At 45.1% G+C, this 14,541-nt stretch overlaps 1 protein-coding gene across 1 annotated transcript in view; it reads right to left on the reverse strand.

Moving 5' to 3' along the window:
* LOC120978990 (calcium-activated chloride channel regulator 1-like) overlaps positions 1-14,541 on the reverse strand; it is a 126,520-nt gene that overhangs the window by 83,836 nt on the left and 28,143 nt on the right. The gene's annotated exons all lie outside the window — the stretch shown is intronic.

Consider the following 14,541-nt stretch of genomic DNA (forward strand, 5'->3'; position numbering starts at 1 on the left):
CATGCTTCCATCTGCTGAAAAGCTTTATAGAGATGAAGATTTCATTTTTCAGCACGACCTGGCACCTGCTCACAGTGCCAAAACCACTGGTAAATGGTTTACTGACCATGGTATTACTGTGCTCAATTGGCCTGCCAACTCTCCTGACCTGAATCCCATAGAGAATCTATGGGATATTGGGAAGAGAAAGTTGAGAGACGCAAGACCCAACACTCTGGATGAGCTTAAGGCCGCTATCGAAGCATCCTGGGCCTCCATAACACCTCAGCAGTGCCACAGGCTGATTGCCTCCATGCCACGCCGCATTGAAGCAGTCATTTCTGCAAAAGGATTCCCGACCAAGTATTGAGTATTGAGTGCATAACTGAACTTAATTATTTGAAGGTTGACTTTTTTGTATTAAAAACACTTTTCTTTTATTGGTCGGATGAAATATGCAAATTTTTTGAGATAGGAATTTTGGGTTTTCATGAGCTGTATGCCAAAATCATCAATATTAAAACAAGAAAAGGCTTGAACTACTTCAGTTGTGTGTAATGAATCTAAAATATATGAAAGTCTAATGTTTATCAGTACATTACAGAAAATAATGAACTTTATCACAATATGCTAATTTTTTTAGAAGGACCTGTAAAATCTCACACAGCAGCCCCCCAGCATACAATCTCACACAGCAGCCCCCCAGTATATAATCTCACACAGCAGCCCCCAGTATATAATCTCACACAGCAGCCCTCCCAGTATATAATCTCACACAGCACCCGCCCAGTATATAATCTCACACAGCAGCCCCCCAGTATATAATCTCACACAGCAGTCCCCAGCATACAATCTCACACAGCAGCCCCCCCAGTATATTATCTCACACAGCAGCCCCCCTCAGTATATAATCTCACAGAGCACCCCCCCAGCATATAATCTTATACAGCAGCCCCCCCCCAGTATATAATCTCACACAGCAGCCCCCAGTATATAATCTCACACAGCAGGCTCCCCAGTATTTAATCTCACACAGCAGCCCCCCCAGTATATAATCTCACACAGCAGCCCTCCAGTATATAATCTCACACAGCAGCCCCCAGTATATAATCTCACACAGCAGGCTCCCCAGTATTTAATCTCACACAGCAGCCCCCCCAGTATATAATCTCACACAGCAGCCCTCCAGTATATAATCTCACACAGCAGCCCCCAGTATATAATCTCACACAGCAGCCCCCAGTATATAATCTCACACAGCAGCCCTCCCAGTATATAATCTCACACAGCACCCCCCCTATATAGAATCTCACACAGCAGCCCCCCAGTATATATTCTCACACAGCAGCCCCACAGCATACAATCTCACACAGCAGCCCCCCAGTATATAATCTTATACAGCACCCTCCCAGTATATAATCTCACACAGCACCCTCCCAGTATATAATCTTATACAGCAGCCCCCCCAGTATATAATCTCACACAGCACCCCCCCAGTATATAATCTCACACAGCACTCTCCCAGTATATAATCTTATACAGCAGCCCCCCAGTATATAATCTCACACAGCACCCCTCCAGTATATAATCTCACACAGAATCACCCCCCAGTATATAATCTCACACAGCAGCCCCCCAACATACAATCTCACACATCAGCCCCCCAACATACAATCTCACACATCAGCCCCCCAGTATATAATCTCACACAGCAGCCCCCCAGCATACAATCTCACACAGCAGCCCCCCAGTATATAATCTCACACAGCAACCCCCAGCATACAATCTCACACAGCAGCCCCCCCAGTATATAATCTCACACAGCAGCCCCCAGTATATAATCTCACACAGCACCCCCCCAGTATATAATCTCACACAGCACCCCTCCAGTATATAATCTCACACAGCAGCCCCCCAGTAGATACTCTCACACAGCAGCCCCCCAACATACAATCTCACACAGCAGCCCCCCAGTATATAATCTCACACAGCAGCCCCCCAGCATACAATCTCACACAGCAGCCCCCCAGTATATAATCTCACACAGCAACCCCCAGCATACAATCTCACACAGCAGCCCCCCCAGTATATAATCTCACACAGCAGCCCCCAGTATATAATCTCACACAGCACCCCCCAGTATATAATCTCACACAGCACCCCTCCAGTATATAATCTCACACAGCAGCCCCCCAGTAGATACTCTCACACAGCAGCCCCCCAACATACAATCTCACACAGCAGCCCCCCAGTATATAATCTCACACAGCACTCTCCCAGTATATAATCTTATACAGCAGCCCCCCCAGTATATAATCTCACACAGCACCCCTCCAGTATATAATCTCACACAGAATCACCCCCCCAATATATAATCTCACACAGCAGCCCCCAACATACAATCTCACACATTAGCCCCCCAGTATATAATCTCACACAGCAGCCCCCCAGCATACAATCTCACACAGCAGCCCCCCAGTATATAATCTCACACAGCACCCCCCCAGTATATAATCTCACACAGCACCCCTCCAGTATATAATCTCACACAGCAGCCCCCCAGTAGATACTCTCACACAGCAGCCCCCCAACATACAATCTCACACAGCAACCCCCCAGTATATAATCTCACACAGCAGCCCCCCAGCATACAATCTCACACAGCAGCCCCCCAGTATATAATCTCACACAGCAACCCCCAGTATACAATCTCACACAGCAGCCCCCCCAGTATATAATCTCACACAGCAGCCCCCAGTATATAATCTCACACAGCACCCCCCAGTATATAATCTCACACAGCACCCCTCCAGTATATAATCTCACACAGCAGCCCCCCAGTAGATACTCTCACACAGCAGCCCCCCAACATACAATCTCACACAGCAGCCCCCCAGTATATAATCTCACACAGCAGCCCCCAGCATACAATCTCACACAGCAGCCCCCCAGTATATAATCTCACACAGCACCCCTCCAGTATATAATCTCACACAGAATCACCCCCCCCAGTATATAATCTCACACAGCAGCCCCCAACATACAATCTCACACATCAGCCCCCCAGTATATAATCTCACACAGCAGCCCCCCAGCATACAATCTCACACAGCAGCCCCCCAGTATATAATCTCACACAGCAACCCCCAGCATACAATCTCACACAGCAGCCCCCCCAGTATATAATCTCACACAGCAGCCACCCAGTATATAATCTCACACAGCACCCCCCCAGTATATAATCTCACACAGCACTCTCCCTGTATATAATCTTATACAGCAGCCCCCCCCAGTATATAATCTCACACAGCACCCCTCCAGTATATAATCTCACACAGCAGCCCCCCAGTTGATACTCTCACACAGCAGCCCCCCAACATACAATCTCACACAGCAGCCCCCCAGTATATAATCTCACACAGCAGCCCCAGCATACAATCTCACACAGCAGCCCCCCCAGTATATAATCTCACACAGCAGCCCCAGCATACAATCTCACACAGCAGCCCCCCCAGTATATAATCTCACACAGCAGCCCTCCCAGTATATAATCTCACACAGCACTCTCCCTGTATATAATCTTATACAGCAGCCCCCCCCCAGTATATAATCTCACACAGCACCCCTCCAGTATATAATCTCACACAGCAGCCCCCCAGTTGATACTCTCACACAGCAGCCCCCCAACATACAATCTCACACAGCAGCCCCCCAGTATATAATCTCACACAGCAGCCCCCAGCATACAATCTCACACAGCAGCCCCCCAGTATATAATCTCACACAGCAACCCCCAGCATACAATCTCACACAGCAGCCCCCCCAGTATATAATCTCACACAGCAGCCACCCAGTATATAATCTCACACAGCACCCCCCCAGTATATAATCTCACACAGCACTCTCCCTGTATATAATCTTATACAGCAGCCCCCCCCCAGTATATAATCTCACCCAGCACCCCTCCAGTATATAATCTCACACAGCAGCCCCCCAGTTGATACTCTCACACAGCAGCCCCCCAACATACAATCTCACACAGCAGCCCCCCAGTATATAATCTCACACAGCAGCCCCCAGCATACAATCTCACACAGCAGCCCCCCCAGTATATAATCTCACACAGCAGCCCCCAGCATACAATCTCACACAGCAGCCCCCCCAGTATATAATCTCACACAGCAGCCCTCCCAGTATATAATCTCACACAGCAGCCCCCCAGTATATATTCTCACAGAGCAGCCCCCCAGCATACAATCTCACACAGCAGCCCCCAGTATATTATCTCACACAGCGCCCCCTCAGTATATAATCTCACAGAGCACCCCCAGCATATAATCTTATACAGCAGCCCCCCCAGTATATAATCTCACACAGCAGCCCCCAGTATATAATCTCACACAGCAGGCTCCCCAGTATTTAATCTCACACAGCAGCCCCCCAGTATATAATCTCACACAGCAGCCCCCCCAGCATACAATCCCACACAGAATCACTCCCCCAGTATATAATCTCACACAGCAGCCCCCAGTATATAATCTCCCACAGCAGCTCTCCCAGTGTATAATCTCACACAGCACCCCCCAGTATATAATCTCACACAGCAGCCCCCCAGTAGATATTCTCACAGAGCAGCCCCCAGCATACAATCTCACACAGCAGCTCCCCCAGTATATAATCTTATACAGCGCCCCCTCAGTATATTATCTCACACAGCAGCCCCCCCAGTATATTATCTCACACAGCAGCCCCCCCCAGTATATAATCTCACACAGCAGCCCCCCAGCATACAATCTCACACAGCAGCCCCCCCAGTATATAATCTCACACAGCAGACCCCCTCAACAGCCCCCCCAGCATATAATATTATGCAGCAGCCCCCCCCCAGTATATAATCTCACACAGCAGCCCCAGTATATAATCTCACACAGCAGCCCTCCCAGTATATAATCTCACACAGCACCCCCCCAGTATATAATCTCACACAGCAGCCCCCCAGTATATATTCTCACAGAGCAGCCCCCCAGTATACAATCTCACACAGCAGCCCCCAGTATATTATCTCACACAGCAGCCCCCCTCAGTATATAATCTCACAGAGCACCCCCCCAGCATATAATCTTATACAGCAGCCCCCCCCCCCAGTAAATAATCTCACACAGCAGCCCCCAGTATATAATCTCACACAGCAGGCTCCCCAGTATTTAATCTCACACAGCAGCCCCCCCAGTATATAATCTCACACAGCAGGCTCCCCAGTATTTAATCTCACACAGCAGCCCCCCCAGTATATAATCTCACACAGCAGCCCCCCCCAGCATACAATCCTACACAGAATCACCCCCCCAGTAAATAATCTCACACAGCAGCCCCCCAGTATATAATCTCACACAGCACCCCCCCAGTATATAATCTCACACAGCAGTCCCCCAGTAGATATTCTCACAGAGCAGCCCCCAGCATACAATCTCACACAGCAGCCCCCCCCCAGTATATTATCTCACACAGAAGCCCCCCCAGTATATTATCTCACACAGCAGCCCCCCTCAGTATATAATCTCACACAGCACCCTCCCAGTATATAATCTTATACAGCAGGCCCCCCCAGTATATAATATCACACAGCACCCCTCCAGTATATAATCTCACACAGCAGCCCCCCAGTATATATTCTCACAGAGCAGCCCCCCAGCATACAATCTCACACAGCAGCCCCCCCCAGCATACAATCCCAGCAGCCCCCCTCAGTATATAATCTCACACAGCACCCCCCTAGCATATAATCTTATACAGCAGCCCCCCCAGTATATAATCTCACACAGCACCCTCCCAGTATATAATCTTATACAGCAGGCCCCCCCAGTATATAATATCACACAGCGCCCCCCCAGTATATAATATCACACAGCACCCCTCCAGTATATAATCTCACACAGCAGCCCCCCAGTATATATTCTCACAGAGCAGCCCCCCAGCATACAATCTCACACAGCAGCCCCCCCCAGCATACAATCCCAGCAGCCCCCCTCAGTATATAATCTCACACAGCACCCCCCTAGCATATAATCTTATACAGCAGCCCCCCAGTATATAATCTCACACAGCAGCCCCCAGTATATAATCTCACACAGCAGGCTCCCCAGTATTTAATCTCACACAGCAGCCCCCCAGTATATAATCTCACACAGCAGCCCCCCCCCCCAGCATTCAATCCCACACAGAATCACCCCCCCAGTATATAATCTCACACAGCAGCCCCCCAGTATATAATCTCACACAGCAGCCCCCCAGTATATAATCTCACACAGCACCCCCCAGTATATAATCTCACACAGCAGCCCCCCAGTAGATATTCTCACAGAGCAGCCCCCAGCATACAATCTCACACAGCAGCCCCCCCAATATATTATCTCACACAGCAGCCCCCCCAGTATATTATCTCACACAGCAGCCCCCCTCAGTATATAATCTCACACAGCACCCTCCCAGTATATAATCTTATACAGCAGCCCCCCCAGTATATAATCTCACACAGCACCCCTCCAGTATATAATCTCACACAGCAGCCCCCCAGTATATATTCTCACAGAGCAGCCCCCCAGCATACAATCTCACACAGCAGCCCCCCAGTATATTATCTCACACAGCGCCCCCCAGCATATAATCTTATACAGAAGCCCCCCAGTATATAATCTCACACAGCAGCCCCCAATATATAATCTCACACAGCAGCCCCCAGTATATAATCTCACACAGCAGCCATCAGTATATAATATCCCACAGCAGCCCCCAGTATATCATCTCCCACAGCAGCCCCCAGTATATAATCTCACACAGCAGCCCCCCCTAGTATATAATCTCACACAGCAGGCTCCCCAGTATTTAATCTCACACAGCAGCCCCCCCAGCATACAATCCCACACAGAATCACCCCCCAGTATATAATCTCACACAGCAGCCCCCCAGTATATATTCTCACACAGCACTCTCCCCATTATACAGTCCCACACAGAATCCCCCCTCCCTACATACAATTCTCAGACCCTCCCCAGTAGTTACATCCACCTCTCCAGCACTGTCAGACTCTCTCCTCTCTCAGTGCTGTAGACCTTCCTACTCTGTAAACATGTGGCCGGTGCCTGTGATAACAGAGCGCTTCGGCTGCCGACCCACGTGATTTAGGGATGCCACGTGATATTGTGACCTCAGAAGGTTCTTACAGAGTCTCTGAAGTCTGCCCTGCAAACAGAGTATGAGCGTCTCTGTTTCAGACGGCGTGCTCATTCATGAATGAAATGAGAGGCCGACCACTGGATGGATATGGTTCATCTGCGCAGGCGCTGCCCATGGAATCGTCAGGCAGCTGAGGGCGTAAGTATGGGAGACCAAAGGACAACAATGAGGTAGGAGGGAAAGAATTTGATTAAGAAGGGTGGGCATTTGCTTATACAATATATTTACAAAAATTATCACTGGCACCCTATTAACAGATTAAACTGTGATCATTGTGATGGGAATACCCCTTTAACCTCTTCAGGACACATGACGTACCGGTACGTCATGTGTATTTCCGATTACCGCCGCCCGGCGAACGGTGATCGGAACAAGGTGCCTGCTCAAATCATTGAGCAGGCACCTTGGCTAAATGCGCAGGGGGGTCAATTCAGACGTGCGGTTTGCGGCTTTTACCTGCGGTTTGCGGCGGGCAGTGCCATCGGGTCCCCATGAGGCTGTAGGGGGGACCCGATGGCATGGAAGACAGAGCGATGCCTAACAAAGGCATCACGCTGCCTTCCGGTGACGAGCCAGTGAGATCCAGCCCCCTGGATCTCACAGGCCGGAAGCTGTATGAGTAATACTCACTGTATTACTCATACAGCCAATGCATTCCAATACAGAAGTATTGGAATGCACTGTAAAGGGATTAGACCCCCAAAAGTTCAAGTCCCAAAGTGGGACAAAAAATAAAGTGAAAAAAAAGTTGAAAAAATAAAGTTTTCCCCCCAAAAATGTAAAGTTTTAAGTAAAAATAAACAAAAATTTAATTTTCCGCAAATAAAGTTAAAAAAAATAGGGGGGAAAAAAAAGTATACATATTAGGTATCGCCGCGTCCGTATCGACTGGCTCTATAAAAATATCACATGACCTAACCCCTCAGATGAACACCGTAAAAGATTTAAAATAAAAACTGTGCTAAATAAACAATTTTTTGTCACCTTACATCACAAAAAGTGTAATAGCAAGCGATCAAAAAGTCACACGCACCCCAAAATAGTGCCAATAAAACCGTCATCTCATCCCGCAAAAATCACACGCTACCTATGGTAATCGCCCAAAAACTGAAAAAATTATGGGTCTCAGACTATGGCAAACACTAAAACATGATTTTTTTTGCTTCAAAAATGAAATTATTGTGTAAAACTTACATAAATAAAAAAAAAGTATACATATTAGGTATCGCAGCGTTTGTAATAACTTTCTCTATAAAAATATCACATGACCTAACCCCTCAGGTGAATACCGTAAAAAACTAAAAATAAAAACAGATATTTCTTGTTACCTTGCCTCACAAAAAGTGTAATATAGAGCAACCAAAAATCATATGTACCCTAAACTAGTACCAACAATACTGCCACCCTATCCCGTAGTTTCTAAAATGGGGTCACTTTTTTGGAGTTTCTACTCTAGGGGTGCATCAGGGGGGCTTCAAATGGGACATGGTGTCAAAAAACCAGTCCAGCAAAATCTGCCTTCCAAAAACCATATGGCATTCCTTTCCTTCAGCGCCCTGCCGTGAGCCCGTACAGCAGTTCACAACCACATATGGGGTGTTTCTGTAAACTACAGAATCCGGGCCATAAATATTGAGTTTTGTTTGGCTGTTAACCCTTGCTTTGTTACTGGAAAAAATGGATTAAAATGTAAAATTTGCCAAAAAATCAAAATTCTGAAATTTCATCTCCATTTGCCAATAACTCTTGTGGAACACCTAAAGGGTTAACGACATTTGTAAAATCAGTTTTGAACACCTTGAGGGATGTAGTTTCTTAGATGAGGTCACTTTTATGGAGTTTCTACTCTAGGGGTGCATCAGGGGGCTTCAAATGGGACATGGTGCCCGTATGTCACGACTGTGACTGATCCAGACAGGTCTGGGAGGAGAAGGTCGCAGCGACTTGCTACTCGCGATAGCTTGTGAGTTTGCTCCGTTGTTCAGGGTATGTCATCTGGGTTTTGCCTTGTGAACCTTTTTGTCCTGACTGGGAGTTTATAGGCATCCTTCTCAGGTGAGTCCTGTCTGCCACTCCCAGCTACTATAGAGCTACTGTGGAGCTCTTGTCCAGCGTGGTCTGTCGTGATTGGGATCGCCTTCTCTGCTTGTGACTGGATAAGTCTATCTCTGCTATAGTTTGTTTGTTGCTGTCTTCCCCTGCTGTTCTCCTAGACATGAGTGATGGTGACTAGTGCTCCCATCGGCCTTTCCCCACTCTAGGCTTGTTAGGGTGACTGAGGGTTTAGGCATCCTGCTCGCCGCACGGGTTCACACCCCGTCTAGGGTATCAGGGCAGACAGGTGCCAGCTTAGGGTTAGTCAGGGGTGGCCATACTATTCCCATCCGTAGATAAGGGTCCCCCTTCCCCTCCGTCTGGTGCGACACGACTGCTGCTGGGATAGCAGTCGTGACACCATACAGCGGTTTACAACCACATATGGGGTAATTCTGTAAACTACAGAATAAGGGCCATAAATATTGAGTTTGGTTTTGCTGTTAACCCTTGTTTTGTAACTGGAAAAAAAATTATTAAAATGGAAAATCTGCCAAAAAAGTGAAATTTTGAAATTGTATCTCTATTTTCCATTAATTCTTGTGGAACACCTAAAGGGTTAACAACGTTTGTAAAATCAGTTTTGAATACTTTGAGGGGTGTAGTTTCTAGAATGGGATCATTTTTGGGTGGTTTCTATTATGTAAGCCTCGCAAAGTGACTTCAGACCTGAACTGGTCCCTAAAAATTGGGTTTTTGAAAATTTAAGAAAAATTTCAAGATTTGCTTCTAAACTTCTAAGCCTTGTAACATCCCCAAAAAATAAAATATCATTCCCAAAATGATCCAAACATGAAATAGACATATGGGGAATGTAAAGTAATAACTATTTTTGGAGATATTACTATTTATTATAGAAGTAGAGAAATTGAAACTTGGAAATTTGCAGTTTTTTGCAAATTTTGGGGGAAATTTGGTATTTTTTTATAAATAAAAATATATATTTTTTGACTTCATTTTACCAGTGTCATGAAGTACAATATGTGACGAAAAAACAATCTCAGAATGGCCTGGATAAGTCAAAGCATTTTAAAGTTATCAGCACTTAAAGTGACACTGGTCAGGTTTGCAAAAAATGGCCTGGTCCTTAAGGTGAATAAGGCTGTGTCCCTAAGGGGTTAATATTGATCTTAGATGCTGCAATCAGCAATGAATGCGGCCTCTGAGGGGTCCAATGACAGGGGTCAGCGTAATTGCTGTTTTCTGTCATTGCACCCGCTACTTACAAAAAAATGTAAACTTCAGCGAAGCAGCCAAATCAAATTTTTAAGAACTTTGCTCATGTCTAGTTATCTTAAATAAAGTAAATAGTTTTTCCTGCATTTGCCTACTCAATAGTAATAGGATAGGTCAGGGTTAAACACTTTGATTCAGCCCCTTTTTGGTTTTCAGGATTTCCAGTCGTGCTACAGAGAGGACCTATGTTTTGTGAGTTATTCAGAGCTAGGTCCAAGTTTCAGTAAACCATCATATCTGAGACTATAACTACTCAAGTAGGCTACTAGACCACCAAAAGTGCTACAGAGAGAGAGAGAAAGGAAATTAGAAGGTCTAGAATCTGCAAGGCCATGCATTTGAGTCAGACAGCAAGGTATTGTGCACTTTTATGGCTTAGAGAGATTTTGCTGCTGTGAGCGAAAACACAGCTAATTCACCTTTTTAAATTTGAGACAGTTTGGCCAGTCACGTCTTAAATCTGTACCCCTCAGCTGAGAATTACAGAACCTATACCAAAAACCTCAAATACATTCCTAAGGTTCACCAGACAGACTTTAAAAAGACAAAGTGAAGGAGTACCACAACCCCCATTATTGATGCTATCCATCCCTACATTTCTATTGCGAATGAACTGTGGACTATTGTTGGAACTGTGCCTTTATACTGCTAAATGTATTACTATACCTATTCTGCACTTTAATATAAACAGATCTCCTAATTTGCACAAACTGACCTGGTCACTGACTTCATCACCATTCGCCGGCAATTGCACCTGCATTCACACCCATGGATTACACCCTGACAAAATATTTAACACCAAGTGAAATTAAACTACCACCAGGCAGGAATCTTAACCCCATGGTGTGCCCTTAGGAAAGTAAGGGTACATTCTCCGATCACTGCACGGCCCTAGGTAGCATGGATTGCCATTGTGATCTATGTGTACAACCATCCTTGCTAGGGTAATAACTACCACTCTTATCCTCCACTGCCGCTGTACCCGTAGCCTGCCTCTGCTATAGAAAGAATCATTCATACCTACTACTCACTTCTCTGGTCCTGCATGCTGGTTTCCATCTGTCCATCTTCTGGTCCATAGTTTGTTTACTTCCTCTCAGGCATGGGGATGAACATCTGCTCCACTGCAGCCAGTGACAGGCTCCACAAGAAATACATCACTGACAAAACCAGTTTTTGGCTGCAGTGGATTAGAAGATCATGCCCATGCCAGGGATTAACTAAACACGCCGCAGACCAAAAGATGGACACACGGGAGCCAGCACGGAGAACCAGAGCAGTAGGGAGTAGGTAAGCATGATTATTTCTATAGTAGAGGCAGGTATCGGGCACTTGTGAAAAGTCACTTACTCCTGGACAGCTCCTTTAATGCTGTCTTTCTGTTCTGTCTAGCAGTTCTGAGATGACTACAGGCATGCCCAGTAGTAAATGCCCTCCCCTGGTCTTTAGAGGAGGAACTTACCACTATGCATGTGCAGCACAGTTTCATGCATTGTAACTAAGGGGCCTTGGACCAGCATGAAGATACCTAGCAAAAGGGACAGAAGAGAACACATGAGAGGTGAGAACTGATTTTCTATAATCACTGGAACACTCTTGTTATCGTTCTTTATAGTATACGTGACAGTAGAGAACACAGGAGAGGTTAGGACTGATTTTCTATCACCACTAAAACACACTGCTTATCACTGTTTATAGTATAAAGATAGTAAAGCTGAGAACTGATTATCTATCACCACTAGAACACCCTGCTAATCACTGTTTATAGTATAAGGAAAGGAAAGAACACAGGATAGCTGAGAACTGCTTATCCATCACCATTAGAACACCCTGCTTATTCCTGTTTAAAGTATAAGGGACAGGAGGAAACACAGGAGAGGTTAGAACTGATTATCTGTCATCACCAGGACACCCTGCTTATCACTGTTTATAGTATAAGGACAGTAGAGAACACTGGAAAGGTGAGAACAGATTATTTATCGCCTCCGGAATACCCTGCTTATTACTGTTTATAGTAAAAGGTCAGGGAAGAACACAGGAGAGACGATAACTGATTATCTATTACCACTAGAACACGCTGCTTATCACTGTCTATAATATAAGGATGGGAAGAACTCAGGTGAGGTGAGAACTGATTATCTGTCTCTAGAACACCTGTTTTTCACTGTTTATAGTATATGGAACAGGTGAGAACACAGGAGAGGTGAGAACTGATTCTTTATCACCACTAGCACACCCTGCTTATCACTGTTTATAGTATAAGGACAGGGGCTAACTCAGGAGAGGGGAGAACTGATTATCATCTCTAGAACACCATGCTTATCACTTTTTATAGTATAAGTACAGGGGGAACACAGGAGAGGTGAGAACTGATAATCTATCACTATTATAACACCTTCCTCATCATTGTTGATAGCGTAAGGGACATGAGAGACCACAGAAGAGAGAAGAACTCATTATCTATCACAACTAGAACACCCTGCTTATCACTGTTTATAGTATAAAGGACAGGGGAGAATTCAGGAGAGGGAAGAACTGATCATCTTCACAACTAGAAACCCTACTTATCACTGTTTATAGTATAAGGACAGGGGAGAACTCAGGAGAGGTGAGAACTGATCATCTATAATCTCTAGAACACCTGCTCATTGTTGTTTATAATATAAGGACAGAAGAGAATACAGGGGAAGGAAGAATGTATTATCTATCACCACTAGAGCACCCTGCTTATCACTGTTTATAATATAAGGACAGGAGAGAACAAATGAGAGGTGAGAACTGATTCTCTGTCACCACTAAAACACCCTGCCTATCACTGTTTATAGTATGACAGGGGAGAACACAGGAGAATTGAGTACTGATAATCTATCAGTACTAGAACACCCTGCTTATCACTGTTTATAGTAAAAGCACAGGGGAGAACACAGAAGTGAGTACTGATAATATGTGACTACTAGAACACCCTCCTCATCATTGTTTATAGTGTAAAAGACAGCAGAGAACACAGGAGAGGTGAGAACTGATTCTTAATCACCACTAGCACACCCTGCTTTTCACTGTTTATAGTATAAGGAAAGGGGATAATTCAGGAATGGAGAGAACTGATTATGATCTCTAGAACACCCTGCTTATCACTGTTTATAGTATAAGGACAGGAGAGAACACAGGAGAAGGAAGAACTCTTTATCTATCACCACTAGAACACTCTGCTTATCACTGGTTTTGATAAATATGCCTTTAGATTGAGAGAAAAAAATATATTTATATGGAACATGTCTAAACATTTGTAAATATAGATATGAAAGTTAATAAATTAATTACACAATATTAATAACGGATACATTTTTAAGCTGGAGTCTATACATTTCTACTGACTCTGACGCCACCTCTGACAGCTGATATCCTATGGTCTACATTTGAACCCTCTACTTTAATTTAGTATATGTATTATCCTATTTAGTATTTTTCTAAAAGAAAATCCTATTTTAGTATTTTTCTAAAAGACGAGCCTCATAGTCAATTATGTTTTAAATCTTCTGTTTCACTGGTGGAAGCTCCTGGCAGCCATTCATTTTAACCATGTTGACTTGGGGTGATCTCTAGAGATGGCCCGAACTATTCGCCGGCGAACAGTTTCCGGCGAACATAGCTTGTTCGCGTTCGCCGCGGCTGACGAACATATGCGATGTTCGGTCCGCCCCCTATACATCATCATTGATCAAACTTTGACCCTGTACCTCACAGTCAGCAGACACATTCCAGCCAATCAGCAGCAGACCCTCCCTCCCAGACCCTCCCACCTCCTATCAGAAAACAATGACAGCATCCATCTTAGATTCATTCTGAAGCTGCAGTGTCACAAATTTGACTAAGTTGTAATCGCAATGCGATTAATACAGGTTATATTAATCACATTGCGAATTCAACTTAGAGCTGGGTTCCTAATGGTTGTATTGCTAGAATATAACGAAGATTGAGAATATAGTGCTATATTCGTTA

This window comes from Bufo bufo, chromosome 9 (genome assembly GCF_905171765.1).
Source record: "Bufo bufo chromosome 9, aBufBuf1.1, whole genome shotgun sequence".
In the NCBI taxonomy this organism is placed as follows: Eukaryota; Metazoa; Chordata; class Amphibia; order Anura; family Bufonidae; genus Bufo; species Bufo bufo.